Genomic DNA, 21160 nt, shown 5'->3' on the forward strand with positions numbered 1-21160 from the left:
TGGTGGGCTGCAGCCAGTGGGGTTGCAAGAGTCAGATATGACTGAGGACTAAACCACAACCACAACCACCTGACCCCTGGACTTCAGAGAGGGGACAAGAACTGATGGTTGAGTTCAGTTTCCGATGGTCAATGATTTAAGCAATCTTGCTTGCATAATAGAACCTCTGCCCAAACCCCTAAATGATGGGATTCAAAGAGTTCCCAGGTTACTAAACATATCCTAATACTTGGAGGGTGGCACACCTCAACTCTGCGATGACAGAATCTCCTGATTTCAGGACCCTTGTGGATCTCTTCATCTAGCTGTTCATTTCTATCCTTTCTAATATCTTTTATTGTAAGCTGGTAATCGTAAGTAAAGTACTTTCCTGTGTTCTATAAGCCATTCTATCAATTTCTTTAACTTGATGAGAGGGTTGTGGAAAGCCCCAGCTTTATTGATGAGAGGGTTGTGGAAAGCCCCAGCTTTATAGCTGTTAGGTCAGAAGTACAGGACAATCAGCTGAATTTGGAGGAGTCTGATAGGACTGTACCCATAATCTGTGGGTTCTGCGCTTACTCCATATAGTAACAGAATTAAATTGAATCACAGGACACCAGTTTGGTGTACAGAGAGTGAAGAATTGGTTGCCATGAGGGAAAAACTATTCATTTGGTGTCAGAAGTGGTGCTGGAAAACACTGCAGGCCATAGACCTCCATGGCTTCCCTTAAATGGATGTAGATTAGAATTGCAGTTAGTGAAATATAGTAGAATAGTAAGAAGTGTTAAATAACTAGCTTTTATGTTATCTGGATTGTTTTGAATAGCATATGATCTTTTCTAGCCCTAAGACGTCTTATTCAAATGGGAAGTCCACATTAAAAAAAAAAAAAGAAAGAAACTTAAAGAATACATGCATTCTGAAGAGAATATATTCTAGGCTATGTTGTAAAGAGACTTCCTCTCATGGGAAAAGAATCATGTTTTATGCCTTTCTGTGTTCTAAGGCCTTAGCCCACTGCCCTCCACTATGAAGTGCTCAATAAATGTTTGCTCTTGATGATATAAATGAAATAATCATTCCTGCAAAGGACAACCTATACCCTCTGATATGGAACAAATATACCACCACTTTGAACTCTTTGCAGGAAGAATGCTTTTTACGTGACAATTACAAGTAGTAGCTATCTGAGTATTTGTTAACCTTTACCATGAAAGTAGATTAAAACCCCCCAGAGTGTAATGAGTCCCTGTTCTACTTATTACAAATTTTCTTCATTTATATCATTACCTGAAATGACATTTAGCATCTTGCTCAGTTGGAATAATTTGATCTAATGCACATTATCTTTCTTATGAATGATGATGGTTCTAGGGAAAGATGAAAGCTCAGTTATAGCAACAGCATTTTATCAAATGTGCACAATATTGCCAAAAATGTTGTAAACAATAATTTAAGGATAACGTTTTATCCATTTTGAACTACCATATTATTTTTTCCAGGCTCTTTTCACCTTGTTATCTCAAAAACGGTGTGCCTGTTTTTCTATATAATGAATATCTCGACTCTATTATCCATTGTTCTGACTTTTTAACTTCCCTGATTTGATACGATGCCTTATCTGCTATCTGAGCTGATGAGGTACAAGGTTGGCTATAAAGGAGGTAACGAAATTGAGGTCTGTCATGGGAATATGTCCAGTCATTATCACATCTTTGGTATTGTCTCTTGTCAGACCAGCTCCTTCTATTACATTCTGGATTCCATAATATGGTTTGATTATTTCTTCTAATGTTCTCTTTGGATTAAAACACAGTTCTCTACATGCTTGATTCTAGTTTGTTAACCACCGGATTTCTTGAGTGGACCCTGATTGTGACAATATACCGGGCATTTGCAGCCACTACTTTCTATAAATTATTTGAAAAACACATGCTTCACCTGGAGGAGGCATCCTCACTTCCTAGAGATCAGGTTCTAGAGCTTTCCCAGGATTTTCAATGCTTGATTACCTTGGCTTTTCATTAACCATGTATCTTTTATATACAGCCAAGGAATGGTAATACCTCTAAAACCTAATGTAAGTAAATGGAAACATCTATTAACAGCCTAGATTTATCCTAGGAAATATGGAGTGCCTTCTCTCCATGTGATGGTTAGTTTTATGTGTCAACTTGACTCGATTATTGAACCCATATATTTGGTCAAACATTACTGTAGATGTTTCTTTGAAAGTATTTTAAAAATGGGATTAACATACAAATCAGTAGACTTTGAGTAAAGCATATTCTTTTCCACTATGTTGGTAGATTTCATCCAATAAGTTGAAGGCCTTAATAACTAAAGTTCAGCCTCCCCCAAAGAAGATGAAATTCTGCTACAGATTGATTTTAGACTCAAACTGCAACTCTTCTCTGGCCTATCCTATTCCAATCTTCTGGCCTATCCTGTGGATTTTGAACTTACCAACCTTAATAATCAAAGGAGGCAATTCTTTAAAATAAATCTCCCTCTCTCTATATATGTGCATCTATCTAAGCTTTCTGAAATAATTGCTGAATTGTTGAGAAGGAAGAAACCACATTCTTTTATTTCCATTTTGATACTTCTAATGAAATGAATGATGATGACACCATTTTTAAAACTTTATATATGCCACTTTGCTGTTACAAGCACCAATCTTATGAGGTAACGTAATATCCCACTTTATAGATATAGAAAATGTATTTTAGTAGTTACATTATTTTTCTCATTGACACTCAGCTAGTGAATGCTGGATTCAGGTTTCAAACTCTGCTTTTCCTCAAAGCTCATGTTGTTCAATTTGACCCACTAATTGAACCCTGTATATTGCTATATACAATGATTAAGTCACTTTGTCCCTTATACAGAGGTCTTGGAAAGTGATAGGGATTTTTTACCTAGAAACAGATTTTTGTTCATGTCACGAGAATTTCATCCTCTAAGATTGGTCAAATTGTTACATATATATTTCATGTAAAAATCATGGACTAATGCCTAACCATAGGAATTAGGCAAGCTTTGGCATGAGGTTTGCCTGAAATGGTCCTGGTTTTAGTACTGAAAGCCTTATAGGCCAGGAAACCCATCGGTCCCTAGCAAACCTACAGAGTTGGTCACCTTAGGTTAATGAAAATAGTCTGACAGAAAATAGAACAGTCAATAGAGAAGAGGCTTCCTTTGCAGTAAATTAACCAAAATTTTATGTGTAATTTAAAACAAACCTTAGATACAAGTAAGTTACTTGTTTATTTCCTTAAAATTGGTCTATTAATATTTATTAAGATTTTGATGTCATATATGGCTCCTTGAATTTTTACTGCCCTGAATTTCAAATGTGTACAATTAAACATGTTTGCTATTATTAAATAACTGACAAGGAAAATCAACTTACCTTATATGTCTAATTTGTAATCAGTACATTCTTTTTTTCTGTAAAAAGTAAACTTTGTAACTTCTTTTAAAAAATGTACAGTCCAATGACCCTTGACCTTTCTAGAATTTTTAAAATCTCATTTTAATTTTAGCATTTAGGCTTCTCTGGGTTTGTTTACTATTTCCAGGTAATGGATTCCTTAAAAGCAAAATAGCGTTAGGGGAGTCCAAAAGCATGAAATTCATTAGTCTGGTAAAGCATCAGACTATATACACAGGCATAACATCAGAACAGCTAGGTGAAAACTAAAACATTCAGTAAATAAATTGGTCATTTTGGCAAAACACCAAGGAACAATGGATATTTTGGGTTTGAACATTTTCCCTCAGTTTAATCTGGCCAAAGACACAGAAAAAAAATACATTTTAGGTAAATTGTGATTTTATCATAGAATTTCTTTACTATCACAACCTGAATTTCCTTAAAACTCTGGATATTATAACACAATGATGGGGGAATAAATTTGATCTGGAGGAAAGTGAAAATGAAGAAGAATAAAAATTTGCCTTGAAAAACTTTCTGAGTTCTTTCCATTTGTACTTGCACAACCCTTACCATATTGATTTATCCATGAGGAAGATCTCTGGATATGAGGAACTTTTTCCTTTTTGTAGAAGGCTTCCTTTTCCTTTGCTCTGCTGCCTCCTCCATGGTGTTCCTATGTTCCATCAAATACACTTATATGCAGTTGTTGTTGCTGTTCAGTCACTAAGTTGTGTCTGACTATTTGCAACTCCATGGACTGTAGCACACTAGACTGCTTTGTCCTTCACCATTTGCTCAAATTCATGTACCTTGAGTTGGTGATGCCTTCCAACTATCTCATCCTCTGTTCCCCCTTCTTCTTTTGCCTTCAATCTTTCCCAGCATCAGGAACTTTTCCAATGAGTCAGCTCTTCCCATCAGATGGCCAAAGTATTGGAGCTTCAGCTTCAGCATCAGTCCTTCCAATGAATATTCAGGGTTGATTTCCTTTAGGATAGACTGGTTTGATCTCCTTGCAGTCCAAAGGACTCTCAAGAGTCTTCTCCAACACCACAGTTCAAAAGCATCAATTCTTCAGTGCTCAGCTTTCTTTATGGTCCAACTCTCACATCCATACATGACTACTGGAAAAATCATAGCTTTGACTATATGGACCTTTGTCACCAAAGTGTTGCCTCTGCTTTTTAATACACTGTCTAGATTTGTCATAGCTTTGCTTTCAAGGAGCATGTATCTTTTAATTTCATGGCTCCAGTCACTGTCCACATTGATTTTAGAGCCCAAGAAAAGAAGATCTGTCCTGGCTTCCACTTTTCCCCCTATCTATTTGCCATGCAGTAATGGGACCAGGTGTCATTGTCTTAGTTTTTTTAATGTTGCGTTTCAAGCCTACTTTTTCACTGTCTTCTTTCACCTTCATCAAGAGGCTCTTTAGTTCCTCTTCACTTTCTGACATATACTTACATACAGCCCCATAACACCCGAGACTCCTCTAATCCCAAAGTAACCCTTCCAGTGCCATGCTATATTATGCACCTTCCTCTGGCAAAGAGTTGTCAGCTCTATGTATTACAGCCAGTCCCATCTTCTAAACTATGCTAAACTCTTGAATTATCCTTTTGATGGTATTCCGTGCTCTGTCTGTGGATTATCACAAAAGAAGAGAATGCTTGAACATTTTGTAGGATTTGCTCAGACCACATAGCAGAGAGGATTCTAGGTAATGGAAACCACATACATAAGACAGTAGAAAGAACAGAGAAGCCTATCACTGGATCATAGACAGTGAGATGACAAGTGTCACAAGAAGAGTATGTAATTTTAGTTGAAAGCAGTGAGTAAAATGGACATTTCAAGAAATGTCTAATTTGGGAGATACTTAAGAGTCAAGGATCTTTTATTCATAGTTTTCCTTATCATATCTTTTGTGCCTATGAAAATAGAGAGCTCCATTCAAAACTTCTTTTATTCCCCAAAGAACTTTTAAAGACCCTTTCAATAAGTAACACTTTCTTTGGAGTGTGGATTTCTTCATCCATAAGGGCTATTGTTATATATTTAAAGGGCAGAAAATCCTGGAGGTTATTTTTGAGCTTGCTTCCTTGAAAATACCTGGGTGCTGGAGATAGTGTATTTTGAAGGGAATAGTAAAGAGGAATTTTTTGTATATATTTCAGACCTCATTTAGAATCTAGATGCTACTTGAGCTGGTGTCAAGGATGCATGAAATTAAATTTAGGAAAGCTCAACTTTAAGAAATATGAATTTCTTCCTGCATCAAGTAGTTAGATGCTGGGTAGGAATTAAAAATGGGCATTTTCCCATGGAAACTAATGACACTGGTGAGAGTTTTTTCATAATTCTGTACATCAAATATGTACAGATGATCTAAGGAGCTGAGGTTAGATTCAAGGAATCTTATAAAAAGGAAAGTGGAAGGTCTGTCATATGAAAAAACATCTAATGGGAATTTGTTACTTTCTGACTTAGGGGCAAATTCAGATTTTTAAGCATGTCTGCAAAAGTTATCCTCATAGAAACTATGTTTTCAACAGGGTGATAAAGCATATCTTTAAAACAGTATTCAACTAGGTATTTTAATTTAAAATAATAGAAAACTATATAGTATATTCTCTGAATAACCTGGAGTTTAAATAAGTTTTCAAATCAAATTATATTTTATTGTTGAATTTAAAGATTCAGGTTTTAAAATAAAGATTATAGTGGTTTCCATATGTATTTTTATTCATGTTTTATGTGATATATTAAACTATCTGAGGAAGATTATTATTCCATTTGATAAATATGTTGCAATGTGAGTTATAAAATGGAACAAATATCACCAGTACCTCCCAATATATTCTAAAATATGAAGTTGTTTTATGCAATGGGGATTGTATACAGAAGGTAAAACTATTTACTTTTTCCTATATTACAAAATATCTAAAGTTTAGATCAGACAGTCCTTTCATCAAACTGTTCTCTGCATTATAAAACTGACTTTTTAAGTTGTTTGCACATCTCTTGTCATTTGACATTTTCAGCAACCCTACAAAATAATTAGTATTAACATGATTGATCACAGATGAGGAAATTCTGGAAAGAATTTCATTATCTAAAAGTATATGGAAGCAGACTAATAACCTTCAGATCTTGTCTGGTGAGCTCTCTGGATCTCACCTGATGAAACAACTTTTCTTTAAAAGTACAGAAAGAAACCAGAAAGTTGGTGACAGCTATTCTTACACTTTATAATATCCAGAGACAGTAATAACAAAAATATAACAGGGCAAGAACAAAGGCATATGTTTCCTAGGAATAAAGTTCTGTTGTGGAGAGAATCAAGGAGGGATAAGAAGGACAGAGAGGAGGAGTCCTGAGAGCAGTATAGTCAGTTGGTGTGTGTCAAGAAACCAGGTGAAGTAGTAGAAAATTATTCCACTTCCAAATATCAGAATTGTACTAAGTGATTGCTGTTGAAAGTGAGTTTGAGATGGAAACTGTGCATATCAACCAACCACCAAAATTGATTTTATAAAGTAATTTACCTATAAATCAAATGAGTAGAAGGCAGCCTTAAGGACATCTATGGTGGCTCAGATGGTAAAACGTCTGCCTACAATGTGGGAGACTTGGCTTCAATCCCTGGGTCAGGAAGACCCTCTGGCAAAGGAAGTGGCAACCCACTCCAGTACTCTTGCCTGGAAAATCCCATGGACGGAGGAGTGTGGTAGGCTACAGTCCAGGGGATTGCAAAGAGTCAGACACGACTGAGCGACTTCACTTTCTTTCTTTCTTTATGGACTATCAAATGGATCCAAATAAAGCTTTACTTTAGGAAAGGAAAAGCAGAGATAAAATGTAATAACCACAACCACAAGCACTTCAGGTTTATGGGAAGTATATAGACAAAGAGAATGGGAACACAAACCCACAATTTCAAAGGAAGCATATATATTTTAAAAATAAATGGCCAACTAAATAATTATGAAGACATTTCTAAAGATGTTTAGCATTATCAATAGATTGCAAGGAAGAATGTTCTTTTGAAAAAAGGTGTAGAAAATTATGGGAAGAAACAAGCTTAGATGTAAATGAAAGTGGCTGAAAAGGAAAGAATTGCAAGAAAACTATAGTGTAATGATCAAATTAACACCCACATCGAATTGAATAAAGGAAATAATTAAGGCCGTCAAAAATCATTTGTCCTATAAATGATCAGAATAAAACACTATTTCATACAACAGAAGAAAATGACAAAGACAAAAAAATAAAACAAGCTATAAGAAGATAATTACAGAGGAAAGGGAAAGAGAATTGTGATATAATCTAAGAAGTGTTAGTATTCCTGAGGAAGAAGTAGAAACAGTAGAAATAATGACTTCATTTTTTAAAATACGAAATGAAAGAAATGTATTTAAAGATTGAAGCTCTCACAATTTTTTTTGCAAAATAAATGGAAGCTGAACTATATTAATACACAGTCTTGGAAATTAATCACAAAGTAAAGAATATATCCTACGAGTATCCAAGAAAATGTCATAGTTTGCTATATTAAGAGCCATATATATGGTGACCTTAATGAATGCTGAAAACATTGATAAAATTCAATATCCATATTAATGTAAAAATTCTTAGCAATGCTACAAAATGCTACTGACAAAAATGAAGTATGAATATAGTTGTAAAAATCCTAAATAAAATATTAGATAATGGAGTCTAGCATTATCTGTAAAGGACTAATGCAACATAAACAATATGGTTTATTCCAGGAGTTCAATAAGGATTCTAGATAATGAAATCTATTAATAAAAATCTGAACAGAAATAGTTCAAATGACAGATAATCCTAATCTTTATCATGCAGAAGAGGTAGTTGATATAAGCCAACATTTATTCTTGAAAGAGAAAAAAATCTAGAAAACTAGAAATAGAAATTTTTCACAGTATATTAATATATGTCAGCCTGCATCATATATACTGTTGAAATTCTAATCATATAATCATAAGGTATTAGGCAAATCTTCCTGCAAGTATACTTAATATTTTTTATCATTATACCAATATTAATATATTAGAACATAAGTAGGAAAGTAAAATCATGGTTTTTGGAGTGAAGGAAACAAAGATATAATTATTTGCAGATATGTTTAACTGAAAAACTCAGGGCAAAAATAACTGAAAAATAGGTATTGTACTGTGCCTGGTAATATATATACACATCAGTTTATAAAATTCAATAATCAGTACATAAAATTAAAAATCATGTTTGCCATGATACATATGCAATATCTAGAAGTAAAAATATTTTATAGCATCTGTCTATATCTGTAGACATATATCTCTTAATATATACAGCTTTACTAAATAATTCAGTAGTGAATACAAAATCATATTTATAGATAAAATGATTCTGTATGGAAAATATATCCCTTCTCACCAAATTAATCTATGTAACTGGCTAAGCTGCTACTGCTAAGTCGCTTCAGTCATGTCTGACTCTGTGACCTCATAGACGGCAGCCCACCAGGCTCCCCCGTCCCTGGGATTCTCCAGGCAAGAACACTGGAGTGGGTTGCCATTTCCTTCTCCAGCGCATGAAAGTGAAAAGTGAAAAGTGAAGTCACTCAGTCGTGTCTGACTCCCAGAGACCCCATGGACTGCAGCCCACCAGGCTCCTCCGTCCGTGGGATTTTCCAGGCAAGAGTACTGGAGTGGGGTGCCATTGCCCTGTCCTAACTGGCTATAATTGCAGTCAAATTTCAATGGATGTTTTAATTGACAAAATTATTGTGATTCAAAAGGTCTGCATGATATAGTTCTTTCCCTCCTCTCCTACCTCATCTTGGCATGCTCTCTAGGCACACTGCTTATTTGTCACCTCAGGCCTTCATAAATTCTGTTTTTTCTGTCTGGAATATTCTCCTCTCAACTTTCTACATAGGGCTTTTATTCATTCTGCAGTTCACAACTTGAATCATACCTTTTCAATGGGAGATGTCTGTGATAGAAATATATATATACACACACACATACATATACACATATATATATACACACACACATATATATATATATTGTAATTATCTGTATATAGATGGTTATTAAAGGCATGGAGTTGAATATTACTCAGTGTTGTAGAGAGAGAAAGGAATGTAAGGGTATAAGCTCCTTGAAGGTAGGGCTTTTTTATTTTAATCACTTTCTCTTCATTCCCTATAATAGTGCTTAGCATATGGAAGCATATTTCTTGAGTGCAGAAAAAAAGGGCTTAGGAAAAAAACTATAATCAAAAGCATTGAAAGAAAGAGCAGAAGATGAGCCTATAATGGCTATTAGAAAATAGTGCCAAAATATATAGGAAGAAAACCATTCATGAACGATATCAGAGAAGCCCAGAGAAAGAATATTTTAAAAAGAATAAGATAATCTAAGCTAAATACTATTAAGATATCAAGATACAGACTCAAAAGCATCCATTAGGTTTAGTGGCACATAGGTCATTGTTATTCTCAGTAAAATAATGTGATGTAATATAGGGGGCAGAAGCCAGACTGAAATGGTTATATAAATAGGAAGTAAGCAAATGAGGTTGAAGGACACAAACCATTCTGAAAGAAAATGTATAGTAGCTTAAGCAATAAGTGAACAAAGGATACAGTAGAAGGTTATATATGACAAAATGAGGAGGATCGGAAAGAGGATTTCAGTAGGGTTATAGAACATTGACAAAGTAGGACACTGTAAAGTCTAAGCAAACTATTTAGAATTATGTATTAAAGAGAATGTTAGGAGAGAATGTTTTTTGTTTGTTTGAAAGAAATAAAGTTTTTAATGGAAAGAATATCTAACTCAGTAACATAACCTGGAGTTTAGTTCCAGACCACTAACCTAGGCCACTATTTTTCTAAATCTCAGTTTCTTCATCTGAAACAATTGAATTGAATTCCTTTTAATAGCTATTTTAATTCTGAAGGTCTTTGGAGCTTATAGGGAGTATTTCCTAGAAGTGTTTAGAGCTTCCCAGGTGTCACTGCAGTAAAGAATGCACCTGCCGAAGGCAATGCAGGAGACACAAGAGATGTGGGTTCAATCCCTGGGTTGGGAAGGTCCCCTGGAGGAGGAAATGGCAACCCACTCCAGCGTTCTTTCCTTGGAAATCCCAGCCTGACAGAGGAGCCTGTCAGGTTGCAGTCCATGGGTTCGAAAAGAGTCAGACATGATAAAGCACATGTGCACACACATTCATGGCTTGGTAATGTGGGTCACTGTACCAGAAGAGACCTAGGTTTGATACAATAATAAAGGGCTTTTGGTCACCTTAAATAATGATCAGAAGGAACTGTAGCACGATTTGATGGGGTAAGATGTGAAGAAACGCAAATTTCTCGTATTCCACTATTGGACGCAAGTGGTGATGTGCTCTTATTGTTGATATCTCCCAATTTCTGTTTTGTAAAATTTATGTTCACTTGCAGAATATAGATTCAGTTGTAAGAAATACTTAATAATAAGTAAGATACTATGTTTGAAAATATTTAAGAAAGAGTTATATAATAAACAGTTTTTTGTAGTAATTACAAATTCCAAATTTCTGGTAATTAAAATATATATCATTACTATAAAATCATTACTACGGATTTGATATTATGGTTTTAGTCTTTTTATCATTTTCTTTAGAGTAAAAAGTAAGAAATCATTGCAGCATATTTAAAGTTTACTTAAAATTATACAAGATAGAGACAAATTGCTTAATAATGTTACCCAAGTTTTAATTGTAGAATTACAGTAAATATTTTTCCATGGGAATGGAGAGATTAATTTTGCTAAGAGAACTGTAGGGTTTGTTTTATTAGTTAGCACAATGTTTATATTACAAATACTTTGCTAGATAATAAATATGTGCCTTCTGTTGTGAGTTCAAAGATATACTGACTTCATTGCATCTGAAAGTTAGCTGCAGCTTATGAGGAAATACTAAAGAAATTACAAAACATTGTTTAACTACCTTCATAGGGACTTGATTATATATATGGTTTTTATGGTTTATTGAAGTGGATTTTGAAGAAAAATTGATAATGTTACTGCTGCTAAGTTGCTTCAGTCATGTCTGACTCTGCGACCCCATAGACGGCAGCCCACCAGGCTCCGCCATCCCTGGGATTCTCCAGGCAAGAACACTGGAGTGGGTTGCCATTTCCTTCTCCATAATGTTACTAAGATACCATTATTTATTTATTGTGTTAGCTTTTTTCCTTTTTTTAAACTTTTTATTTTGTATTGGAGTATAGCTGATTAACAATGTTGTGATAATTTCAGGTGAACAGCAAAGGGACTCAGCAATACATACATATGTATCCTTTCTCTCCTAAACTCCCCTCCCATCCAGGCTGCCACGTAACATTAAGCAGAGTTCCCTATGCTATACAGTAGGTCCTTGTTGGTTATCCATTTCAAATATAGCAGTGTGTACATATCAATCCCAAATTCCCTAACTATCCCTACCCCCATCCTTCTCCCATGGTAACTACAAGATCATTCTCTGAGTCTGTTTCTGTTTTGTAAATAACTTCATTTGTATCATTTTTTAAAGATTCTGCATATAAGCGATATCATACAATATTTCTCTTTAACTTCACTCAGTATGACAATCTCTAGGTCCATCCATGTTGCAGCAAATGGCATTATTTCATTCTTTTTAATGACTGAATAATATTCCATTTTTTATGTGTACCACATCTTTATCCATTCTTCTGTCCATAGACATTTAGGTTGCTCTCATGTCTTAGCTATTGTCAACAATGCTTCAATGAACATTGGGGTGCAATAGCTCAGTTTCATTCAATTTTTCAGTATCTATGATTTGATATTCTTTACTCAAATTCTGTCTTCAGATATTCACTTATATTTGAAACTTACTTAGTCTTTCATTGGTGGCTTCCCTTGTAGCTCAGTTGGTAAAGAATCTGCCTGCAATGCAGGAGACATGGGTTCGATTCCTGGGTTGGGAAGATTCCCTGGAGAAGGAAATGGCAACCCATTCCAATATTCTTGCCTGGAGAATCCCGTGAACAGAGGAACCGGGAGGGCTACAGTCCATGGGGTTGCAAGAGTCGGACACAACTTAGCAACTAAACCTAGTCTTTGATTAGAATTTATGTGACATAATAAAGTTTCTCTTCATGATGTGCTGAATGTAATATAGGCACCCAGAGTCATTAACTAAACTTGGTTATTTAGGGGGCCTGATAATACTATGGGGATTTTACGTTTTTGGTTTTTCTAGGTTTTGTGGTATTTTTATATTGGTTTCATCTGAATTTTATATGCATGTAGGTTAGCAGACTCATGGTTTCTATAAGGATTTAGAATTGATAATCATGTTCCATATGATCATAAAATATTCTGATCTATTTAAGTAAAAAGTTCCATACATATTTTCTGTCTTTTTTTAAAATTATTTGTCTATAGACTCCTGTGTATAAGATAATTCTTAAAATAAGGATGTTCATTGCACTGGTTTAAATACTAGCTCAAATTCTTTAAAAAGAAAATCAAATAGAATTCTGTGTATTTTTACATATATTTTGATAAATTAGAATACAATGTGGTTGGTAAAAGGAATGAGGCATATTTCTCTGTGATATAGTAAAGAGTTAAAAGAAGTATGACCAAAATAAACAAACACTGTGCTGTTATTCCCCATCTGACCTCTGAGTCAGGCAAACTAAATACCCATCCCTCAGGCAGCCTCCAGACAGGGTAGAACATTGCAAATAATTAGTCTTCTCTGCTTCCTTTGCTTTAAGGGAGGGAATTATAAACTGGGCTCCTGCTTCCTACTGACTGTGTTTCTCTGTGCTGGGATAGAATAAGGCAAGGGCCAGTAAAAATGCCAGAAATTTTCCCATCATCTTGAATATGGCTTTTACTTTTTAAAATTTGTTTTAAATTGAAATATAGTTGACTTACAGTATTATGTTAGTTTCAGATGTACAACACACTAACTTGATATTTTTAGGTTACTTTCCATACCAAGTTATTATAACAGTAACTATATTCCCTGTGCTTTACATTACGTCTTTGTAACTTATTTTGTATCTAGTGGTTGGTTCTTCTTAATCCTCTTCATCTGTTTTGCCTCTCTGCCCTGCTAATCACTCATTTCTTCTCTGTATCTGTGAATCTGTTTCTATTTTGTTACATTTGTTCATTTCCTTTGTTCTTTGGATTCCAGTATAAGTAAAAACATACAGAAAAACTTCACTTTTTCTTGATTGGGCATTTATTTTGTTGCAACTTATAGAACATTGACTATTTTCCAAAGCTTCTATAAGGTGATTTTAACCAACTTCTAGGGTTTTTTTTTAATGCTTCCATGAGAGACTGAAGGCCTATAGCTTCCTAGTTCACTATCTTGCTAATGTAATACCTTTCTCCTTTAATATTTAAAGAGTTATTCTCTGATTCCCTTTTAATAATATACTTACAGCTTATAGTTGATATACTTTAAAAGTATAAAATAAAATGTTTGGCAAAGGTGATACAAATGCTGAAAATAGATACTAGGCTTGCTAATGTCAATACAATAAAAACAGAACATAAGGTAAAGATGGTATTCTCTGCCGCATGAAAAAGCGGTTTGTTTCAGGTGGGAGAGGGGTAGAGAGGGACAGAAAGGGAGTCAGGCAGTCCATAGTTAAAGAAAAAGGGATGTTTGACACTCTGTATTAATTCTTCCTGGAGACCAGCCTCACTCTTGAATTTTCTGTTGTTTCCTCACATGAATTAATCAATTCTAAATTTTTCTTAATCTATTTTAAGTTGGTTTGCAACTAGAGTCTTGGCTCTATATATTTAAGATAAACTAGTAATGTATGTGCAAATTCTATATAGAAAAAACAGCTTTTCTTAAACACATGTAAATGGGCCTGAATAATGGACACACATAGATATGTTCCTGGATAGGAGATGCCAGTTCTTCCTAAATCTATAAATTCAATGCAATATCTCTCAAAATTTCTAGAGAAGTATATTTTCATCACATCTTTTACTAGGAAATCACTGGAAAAACATAACTTTATGTTTTAAAATAAGCTCCAGTCTGGTGTTAATTGTGTTCTGTTTGCCATATTTCTTATACACTTGGGATTTTAGAAAATATTATGATAAAAAGTATACATAATTCAACATTTTATCAAGTGACAAGCTTAGCATAAGCATTTTTTAATCTGTGGCTTATTGATTCATAGTTTACTATCTGTGAGTACATATAGATTTGTGTCTCTATAGTTTATTATCTGTTATTCTAGGTTGTAAGCATTATTTATGACTGCATTTTATACCGACTGAATTTTGGCTAGACTTCCACATGAATAATGGATATTTTAACTTATATGTATTTGCAGTTTCATAAGGCGTGATGTTGTTATGAAGAATTAGGATATTTCCAATGTGAAGAGAAAATGGACCTTTGCAAATTTGATTCAGCAGAATACTCTTCATATTTTATTGTATTTCCATTAGAAAAATGTGATTGGACAGAAAAGAAGCATGATCATTATCTCATGTCTGAGGCATTTCACAGTATGGGATCTGGTTGCCAGAGGATGCAATTCGTGGCTACTCTTTGTATGAGAGCTGCTTCTGAGCAGCAAGCTATCCCTGGTAAGAACGTCATCAATCAAGATCGAAAAACTGCAGGGCTTCCTGACCGGCTTAGCTTCTACTTTTAGACTTTCAGGAGAATATGTTCGAGCCTTTATCAGAGTCAATTTTTTAGTCTTGGATGAATTACATAATCTATGTGGGTAAATATCAGGAGGAGTAAGGCAAAACAACATTCCTTCTCAGCATGCATCTGTTATTTCTGGATCACTGGTGACATTTTTATTGATTAAACATTCTCAAAATAACCTGTGGAATTGGAATGCTAGTAATTACTCTTTGAGAAGAAATCAATGTATATTATAAAATTGGGTGTCAAAGTGTTTGACTGTCTGTTGAAACAGATAGATGTTAGAGAATTAATATGTAGGTCTCTTTAGGAATTTTCTGCTAATGGTTTAGACTTAGATTCACTTACCTATAAAATGTGATCACACTCATCAGAATTTCTTTGGTTTTCTGTCTTCATGTCACCCCTCTCAGGTGAGGAAAATGTACTAAATGTTTCAACTGGAAGCTTATATCATAAGATCTGATAAAGCAAAGAATTCAGACAGAGTTGACACCCAGGGATCAGTATTGTAGACAAGTGAGTGCTAAAAGATGAGGCTCAGATATTATTTAATATAATCCTCTCATTATGTTATTTATATTTTAATTTTATCTGACCAATGTTTCTTTCTCCTCTGAATTATTTTTTGCTTATCCATTGTATAAACTGAGATAGGTTACGTCAGGTGACTATGAAACTGTCCTGGATCCTCTCTGTGCTCAGGGATCAAAGAGATCAAATCCTGGTATCCTCTTGGGGAGCCTAGTATCATGCTGTTTCTTTAGCTTTCCACACACTGTTTTGTTGTTATTCAATGCTCTATAATTTGTGCTATCATATAATAGTGAATTGGAGAATGATACTTCATGACACATGCATGCATTATAGAATAGCATAGAATTTTTACACTTTGATTCAGTTTAGTTGCACTTTCTACCCACATTTGGTTGTTTATGAAAATTAATTTTGCTTGAACACAATGCTTAGCTTGATACTCTGCCAACTTCTTGTTCTTATACAGTTATTATGTATTCAAACTAGAGGTTAGCTTTTCATCTATCACTTTTGTCAGACTAATCTTAGAATCTCCCCTTTTGATAAGAAGGATTGCTAATTTCATGATGATAACAGGCTCTACAACCTCCAATCACAACTCTATCCACTCCATTTCAACACTGCTGTTAGAATTACTTATATTCTACAATACTATTGTTTAGCTTTTGAAGTTTTGAAGCAAAATAACTAAATTGGGGTGTTTACCTTTGTTCAGTCTATAGCTTTTTGTCTCAGCAGTTTTGGACGGTTTTGATGACAGAGTTCTAGTGTTCTGGATGTAGTGCTCTTTCTTCTGCAAGCCAAAAACCAGACTCTGATGATATACACTTTCATAACAACAAACGAGCCTATTCAAACTATGTTGCCTCATGCAATGCTTGCCTTCGATATTTACTTGAGTGATTGATTTAAGTGTGACTGTACTTTCATGAAATTGATATTGTGGAAAGCCTGGTTGCTGATGGACAACATTGGAGATTGGTTGCAGGCAAACATTCTCTGACTGTATCATTATTTCCTGTATTACTACCTGGCTGCTGGGCTAAGTCGATTACCACCTTCAAAGGTCAGCAGACTGTATAATGGGCTCCAGCTTCATCCATCTCATTAGGACTGGTTCAAATGAATTCTTTTTAATGGCTGAGTAATATTCCATGGTGTATAGGTACCACAGCTTCCTTATCCATTCATCTGCTGATGGGCATCTAGGTTGCTTCCATGTCCTGGCTATTATAAACAGTGCTGCGATGAACATTGGGGTGCACGTGTCTCTTTCAGATCTGGTTTCCTCAGTGTGTATGCCCAGAAGTGGGATTGCTGGGTCATATGGCAGTTCTATTTCCAGTTTTTTAAGAAATCTCCACACTGTTTTCCATAGCGGCTGTACTAGTTTGCATTCCCACCAACAGTGTAAGAGGGTTCCCTTTTCTCCACACCCTCTCCAGCATTTATTGCTTGTAGACTTTTGGATAGCAGCCATCCTGACTGGCGTGTAATACTAACACATATATATGGAATTTAGAAAGGTGATAACGATAACCCTATATGCAAAACAGAAAAAGAGACACAGAAATACAGAACAGACTTTTGAACTTTGTGGGAGAATGTGAGGGTGGGATATTTCAAAAGAACAGCATGTATATTATCTATGGTGAAACAGATCACCAGCCCAGGTGGGATGCATGAGACAAGTGCTCGGGCCTGGTGCACTGGGAAGACCCAGAGGAATCGGGTGGAGAGGGAGGTGGGAGGGGGGATAGGGATTGGGAATACATGTAAATCCATGGCTGATTCATATCAATGTATGACAAAACCCACTGGGAAAAAAAAAAAAAAGTCAGCAGAAGCGATATTTTCCCTTCACAAGTACCAAAATGTAGTGAATTACTCACAGCTGCCCTAGGACAAACAGCAGGAATAACAAATACCTGTACATATTATTTATTGATCGCTTCATTTGCTTGGGTTCTTTCCTCAGCCTAAATGCCTAAGTATATAACTTTTTTCTTTTATCTAGTGCCTAGAAGAGAACTGTTGTGTTGTATAAATATCACTTGGTGGTGAAGAATATAGTTATTCCTCTGGAATGTGTTTGTAACAGAACAGTACACATTGTAATAAATTAGGTATGTCTTAGCCAAGTATTCCAATTATCTTGGGCTAAATCTAAAAAAAAAAAATCAGGTGAGAGTTAGGAAATTAATTTCAAAAGCCATAAATTATTTCTTCTTTTTTTTGAGTTTTATGAAAAACATTACATTACAATGATTGTTTCTACTTCCCTGGTGTAGAAAAGTAGCTCAGGGAGTTTGAGAATTTAATGAGTCTATGGTCAGCCATTCCTATTATTTAATGTATATTCTTGTTTGTGAGGCAAGAGATAGATGGGCCCCCCAAGGTAAAGCAATTAGAGATTCATTCCCTATGGACTGAAATTCCTAGAATAGAACAATTAAGGGAGGAGGCTGGGCCCTGCCCAGAAACAAATATCTCTCATTCCCAAAGTCAAGAGACCTCCCTAACCACACGTGCACAGAAAAGCTCCTTGACAGTCAAAGGGGAGTGGTGCTAACTAATACCACCCTACCCAGATACCTTCGGTGGAATCCATCTAGGCTACTAGATGTGTGCACACATGTGGGAAGATCCAGAGATCTACCAAATATGGACTATGAACCAAGCAAATAAAAATGATTGGCTAAAGGAAAACTGGAAGAAATGCCTATATAAGTGATTTAAACTGCCCAGAAGGCACAACTCAGGGACTCCCTCTGAGTCTTCCTGTGTGTCTGTCCACATGTACTGTATGCTTTTTCCTCTTACTAAATGCTTTATTTGTTTCACTACTTTCTGTCTTTGTGGAAATTCTTTTCTGCAAAGCTGAAGGGCCAGGGCCCTTTTCACTGACCACTGGTCTAGTGGTTAGAATTTGGTGTTCTCACCCTCACGATACAGCTTCAATCTCTGGATGGGACCCCAAGCCCAGCTCCAAGTTGTTGTAGACCAAGGCCACCCGAGATCATTTGCATTATTACAAAATGTGTATTTTAAATGTATACATTTAATGTTTAAGTAAATGGTGCTTCATTATATATCATCTTCTTATATTTGCTACCTGGGATTATGTTTCTGTGTCTGACCTCTTGTTCTAAATGATGCACAGTACTCCAGGGAATATCTCTACCATAATTTTACTCTAGCAATGATGAACTCTGATTCCTCCAATTCTCTGCCATTAAAAACAATCTATCACAACTTAAGAGCATAAGTGATAATGTTTTTTAGGAATATACACTCAGTAATGAAATAGAGTCTTTGGAATACATCATTTATGACAATTTAACCCATAGAAACAAATTGGAAGTTAACGTTTTGTCAAGGATCTGCTGCTATAAAACCCTGTCTTTTGATAGGGAATGGGGTAGGTGGGGCTTCCCAGGTGGCGTTGTGCAATGTGCTGTGCTTAGGCATGCGGTTGTGTCCAACTCTGTGACCTCATGGACTGTAGCCCGACAGGTTCCACTGTCCGTGGGATTTCCCAGGCAAGAATACTGGAGTGGGTTTCCATGCCCTCCTCCAGGGAATCTTCCCAACCCTGGGATTGAACCCGGGTCTCCTGCATTGCAGGAGGATTCTTTACCATTTGAGCCACCAGGGAAGCCGAATATCTATGTGTACTTTTAATTTATTACTTCTAAGTTAGGTATCACATTTTGTGGTGGGCATTCATCACTTTGTTGACTCATTAAATAGTGAACATTCAGTTGCATCAAGCTCCCTAACACCACCGGTAACAGGACAAAGGATATACTAGTACAAGTCTTTTTATGAACCTATGTGAGAATTTCTTTATGTTATATACCCAGAAATCTAATTTGTGAGTCACAGGGTGTATATGTATATGCATATATGTTTATATACATATTACATGTATGATTAAATAGTGCTAGATTGTTTTTTAAAATGTCTCCACCAGTGTACTCTCCCACTAGCAGTAATTTAGAATTTCAGTGTTCCTACATCTCTGCCAATATGTGCATATATTTGGCCTACTACATTTTTTTAGTCTAATAGTTATTAAGTGATATGCCAGTATCCTAATTGGCATTTCTTTGATTATTGATAACATTGAACATTACATAGTATTCTTGTTAGCCTTTTTGGAATTCATCCTCTCAATGTTCATAGCCTTTGCATTTTTATCTACTTATATTCCTGTCTTTTATTGTTGAATTTTAGGAGAATCACATATATTCTAGATGTGAATCCCTTGGTACTTTTTAATATTGCAAATAAATTCTCCTGTTCTGCTATCTTACTATTTAACTTTGTTCATAGTTTCCTTCATTGAACAGAAATCAAATGATCAGTTTCATAAATTTAGCTCTATTGTACATGCTTCTGAATTGTATTATAAAAAAGGCCTTCCCCAGGCCTAGAGAACAAAAATATTTTCTTACATTTACTATGAGTTAATTTACATTTTTCATTTTCAGTGAATCTATAGTCTATCTTTTTAAGACTATTAATAGATATGGCTTAATATTCCTTACATAATCTCCTAAACTATTCATTTTCCCCCCTTTGGATTGTGGTATTAATTTTGTCACATTATGTCATATTCATTTTCTTATGCATATGTGAATTATCTGTGATTTCCTTAATTTTGTTCCATTATAGTATTGGCTTAGTATGTGTTCTTATACCAGTACTACTCTGTTTATTACAATGATTCTGCAGTCTATTTAATATATCAGAAGGCAAGAATTCTTTGTCATTTCTAAATTGATTTGCCTACTTATAAATCTATTTTTCTTTATTTTTTTTATAAATCTATTTTTCTATATAAATTTTAGTAATTCTTATTGTTATTAAAACACAACTATGATTTTTGTTGGGATTATACTTTATAGATTAATTTAGCAAAAAAATAATTTTTTTAATATTGAGTCATTTCATCCAGGAGCATGGTATGCTCTTCATTGTTTTAGATTATTTCAGACCTAGTATATCCTAATTCCTAGATATTTTATAAATTGTTACTGCTAATATAAACTATATCTTACATTTAATTATATTTATTAATTCATTAGCACTGATAAGTAATAAATGCTATTAATCTTTATAAGTTGTGCTTTGTCAAACTGATCTTATTTCTAGTAGTTTGTATATTGATTCTATTGGTGATTCTGCTTAAATGATTGTAGCATCTGTAAGTAATGACAGTTTAATCTCTTCCCTCCTGTATTGGTTTTTATCTTACTGCATAACAAGTTTCTACAAATTTAGTAGCTCAAGAAAACATTTATTATCTCAGATTTGTGCATTAAATGTTCTGGCACGGCCTAACTGGTTTTGCTGCTTCAAGTTTCACAAGACTGAAATCAAGATGTTGATTGTGGTTGCAGTGTCATCTGAGGCTTAGTGTAGTCCTCCTAGCTCATGTGGAGCTTGGCAAAA

The sequence above is a fragment of the Cervus elaphus genome, chromosome X (assembly GCF_910594005.1).
Source record: "Cervus elaphus chromosome X, mCerEla1.1, whole genome shotgun sequence".
Lineage (NCBI taxonomy): Eukaryota > Metazoa > Chordata > Mammalia > Artiodactyla > Cervidae > Cervus > Cervus elaphus.